The sequence below is a fragment of the Echinops telfairi genome, unplaced genomic scaffold (assembly GCF_000313985.2).
Source record: "Echinops telfairi isolate 266 unplaced genomic scaffold, ASM31398v2 ScPeMD7_1;HRSCAF=3_0, whole genome shotgun sequence".
NCBI classification, from domain to species: Eukaryota; Metazoa; Chordata; class Mammalia; order Afrosoricida; family Tenrecidae; genus Echinops; species Echinops telfairi.
Window position 1 is genome coordinate 69,550,522 of NW_022103896.1, and position 4,460 is coordinate 69,554,981.

General features: G+C 34.4%; 1 non-coding gene across 1 annotated transcript; it reads left to right on the forward strand.

Moving 5' to 3' along the window:
* Positions 1-1,201: 1,201 nt before the first annotated feature.
* Positions 1,202-1,365, forward strand: LOC115868991. Its single transcript, XR_004045921.1, has one exon. It is a non-coding gene; the product is annotated as a U1 spliceosomal RNA (small nuclear RNA).
* The last annotated feature ends 3,095 nt before the right edge of the window (positions 1,366-4,460 follow it).

A 4,460-nucleotide genomic window follows, 5' to 3' on the forward strand; every position in this document is an offset into this window, starting at 1 on the left:
TAAGGTTAAACTTGTCTGGATTGGTGGTCCTTTAGAGTATATAGTTTGCTGCTTAGTAAGGGCTATGGCTTGGGTGCTTAAATGGACACTTACTGAATCATTTTTATAATTCCAAATAGAAAAAGTAACAAAACTAACCTATTTTTGATTATGGAGCATATCCAAAAGTTAATACGTTTCAGGAGCCAGTAAAAGATATTTAAGAAATTAAATAAGCAGTTAGTTAACAGGATTGTTCATGTACAACGAGATAACCTTCTAGTGTTATCTTTTTGATGCCTTATACTAGTAGTTATTTAAATTTCATGTGTTTCCTATTGTTTGAGGAGCCCTGGTGGTGTGATGGGTACTCCTTGGGCTGCTAACTGCAAGGCCAGCAGTTCGAAACCACCAGCCATTATGAGGGAGAAAGACGGGGCTTTCTACTCCTCTACAGATTTAGTCACAGTAACTCACAGGTGCAGCTCTGCCAGTTCTACAGAGCTGCTATGAGGCACCACTTCAGTGGCAGTGAGACTGTTATTAGTAGACTCATTCTGACAAAGGCATTGTTTTTAAAGCTGGTAAAGGTACTACTAAATGGTATAAAGTGACATCGCGACAATTCTGACTCATAGTGACTCAGTAAGACTGGGTGAGACAGTTCCTGTGGGTTTCTGAGACTGCAACTCTTTACAGGAGTAGAAAGCTTCATTCCTCCACCCCACCTCCCACCCCAATGACTGATGGATTTGAATAGCTGCCCAGTGTGTAACCACTTGGCCCCCAGGACTCAAAAAAATGATTTTTTAGGTATCTTTTATGAGGGATAAATACTATGTGAACGATAAATCCTAGTTGATTAGACTTGTTTTTTAAAAAGAAATATAATTCACACATCTTACATTACAGTAGTTCAGTCGTTGTAAAAAGAGTTGTACAAATGCTATTTTGAATAAAGCGGTGTTTAAGAATGTCTATAAACAGGAAGGGAGGGGGAGGGGAAAAAAAGGAAAATGAGATGATTCCGGGAACCCAAGAGGAAAGTGAATTTTGGGAATAATGAGGGCAACAAATGTATAGATGTGCTTTACACAATTGATCTATGTATTGTGATGAATTGTATGAGCCCCAATACATTGATTAAAAAAAAAAAAGATGAACACACACACACACACACACACACAAAGAATGTCTATAAACTTCTTTAAAAAAAACTTCAATACTTACCTGGCAGGGGAGATACCATGATCACGAAGGTGGTTTTCCCAGGGCGAGGCTCCCTCATTGCACCCCGAGTGTGCTGACCCCTGTGATTTCCCCAAAAGTAGGAAACTCAACTGCGTAATTTGTGGTAGTGGGGGACTGTGTTCGTGCTCTCCCCTTTAAAAAAAAACTTTTTTTCTCAAAAAACTCCCTGCCATTGAGTTGAGTCCTACTTTTAGTGGCCCAATAGGACAGAGTAGAAGTGTCCCTGTGGGTTTCTGAGATGGTAACTCTTTACAGGAGTAGACAGCCTGATCATGCTATGAAACAGCTAGCGCCTTCGAATGCCAACCTTGCATTTTTGTTGCAGCCCAGTAATACACAACCCACTGTGCCACCGGGCTTTCTATAGCTCATGTTACAATACCCTAAGCTTATTAAAGGAAGAAAACTAGCAGCGAGTTTAAAATATTGCACAATGGCAAATAATATAAAACAAGGCCATTGACTACTTACACGAGAATGTTAAACTCATGTAAATTTGTAAGCAGGGTTGATTTAAAGATAGCACTGAAGAAAAGTAATTTTATCTGGTGGATTTGTACTGCTGACCTTCTGTTGAGCAGCCCAACATGTAACCCCTAGGCCACCAGGGCTCCTTTAAAGTTTGTATGAAGAGAGCATTACACTTTTTGTAAGACAAAAATATGGGAAAAATGGAATTTTATAAAATGCAGCTAAAAGGAAAAAGATAGGATGGGGTCTAATTATAAAATAAAATCTCATAACCTCAATAACATGCACCTTTTTCCCCTACATTCTTGAGATAAGATGTCTATTCCTTGAAGTTGTCTGCCTTGGACTCAGTAAACTAAGTTCGAATCTGGTATGTAGTTTACTGGGTGGTCTAAACAGAATATTTTTCTGTCTTTTGTTGTGACAAATGGATGTAAGTTTTAATTTCTGTAGTTTGCTTACACGGGTTAGAAAGGAGGGCTTAGTTAAGGCCCCTTCCAATGAGAGTCTTAATAAATCTTGTGCTTGATGTCCTTTTCAATAAGTGTGATTTACTAGTGCCTCAATTTCTGGTCACTGAAGGCCTCTAATCTGTCAAAGATACTGTGTAGCCAGCAGAGTTACTTGAATAGCTACATTTCCCACATTAAAAGAGAGAAGAGGTGGTGGTCAGTTTTTAGGTCTAGAAAACAGAATATTAAACATCAACAATATCCTCATAGAAATATTGTATTTTTCATTCATTCTTACTTAGTTTTTGTTAGTCCCATGTCATTCTGTATCAACAGCAACTTGAAAATGTTTATTACTTTTGGTTGAGTTCAATGACATTCACATTTAAAATGTAAAGTTGTTTTCACTAGTCTGTCATAGGCCATTTTTCTTTCATTATTTCAGTCAAGCATTTTCAATGAACCCTGAAGTAGAAGTTTTCTGTAAATGACAAACCTAAAGATGACCATGGTTAGCTTATAACAATTTTTAAAAGTGAAAGACTTGATTGGAAATTTAAAAGTTATATAATGCTAAATAAATTTATGAGAAAACTTAAAAGTACTTCTAAATATAGTGAATAACTTTATTTCTAAAAAGATCTAGATAAAACATACAATAATATTGAAACACAATATTAAAAGGATATATCAAGAATATACCAGGATTATGAAATCCCTAAACATTGGAATTAGGAAGGAAGACTCTAGGTAAACAATATGTATTCTTCAGTTAAAATGATTGGTTTTCATGATGCTAGATTAAAACAAAAAGGGTTGTTATCAATTTAGTAATTAAAGTAATAGCAGTTTGAAACCACCAGCCATTCAACTTCACAGGAAAAAGAGGCTTTGTACTTCCTTAAAGAGTTATAGTCTCGAAACTCACAGGGGCGGTTGTACCTTGCTCTATAGGTTCATTATGAGTTGGTATCACTTGATGGCAGTGAAAGTAATATGTACTGATGGTCTAATCATAGATTTACCCTAAGCAAAATTCGGTATTCCCCCCCCCCCTTCACAACACGTCCTACATGATTCATAATGCAGCCCATAAAACTTACTGTATTCTCTTGTAATGCAAAATAAACAATTATTTGTGGCTTTTGATGAAGTTTTAGAGTTGTTAGGAGTTTTTTACAAGTCAGTTAGAAACAATACTTATTGTAATAAAGGCACAAGTTGACCTTTTGAGAGCAAAGCAGCTTGGTTTCTAATGGATATAAAAGATGGTATAAACTTAGAGACACAGAATTTTTGCCTTTAGGCCGTTTACATAGGGGAAAAAAAACTTTTCTAGAAAGCCATAAATAATAAGCCAAGAAAACAAACTATCAAAATCGCACAAAACTTGTTAAGTTTTTAAAAGCATTTTATGGCTTATTAGGTTTAGACATTTATTTTGTTGAGCCTTTGGCTTTGAAGTAGACTGCACAAGGAATACAATTAATTTTTAACCTAAGAATTGTAATATTGAAAGAGCATTTTCTTTTAATAGTAAGAAACTTAATTCTTTCCTATTTGACCAAAAATCTCTTAAAATTTTGTAAATTAATATGCTTTAATCAGACAGATAAAAACTTTATGTTATATGCCTTTTCTGTAAATAAACTTTTAAATTTCTCTTTTTACTACATGTTCTTGAACCCAAGTATATACTAAATGGGATTTGTGACAATTTTTTATTACCCTTTACTTTAACTTTTCCATAAAAAATTTGAAGCTCCTTCACAGTGTCCTTTTCCCTGTAGCATAAAAATAAGTACCTAAAAAAAAGTACCTATAAATTTTAATTATAATGAATATAAATTAAGATTTAAGACTTGTAACCTGAAAGTCTTAGAAATTATTTTAAACTTATATATCATAATGTAATAAGGTTTGTTAAAAATTACTGTTTCTTTAAAACACATTTCATATACTATATAGTTTACTTAAGAACGTTTTACTCTTGTGGTTGACATAAACATGTCTTAGAACCAATTTATTTTCATTATTCCTGGGATGGTTAATATGATTTAATTTATATATGAGGATTAGGTAAAAAATTGTGACTAAGAGTCCAGTTAATACAGACACAGGTTTATTCCAAGCAAAACATGCTCAAACATGTATCTCTGATCAGTGAATGACTGCAGAAAATTCATCTCAGTAATGCATTTGTCCTAGTTTGGTAACCTTCATTTAAAAAAAAAAAAAGGGTCCAATCAAAACAGTAACTTCCAAGCGAGTCTGCTAGCCAATTTAAGGGAGAGAAGTCAGTGTAGA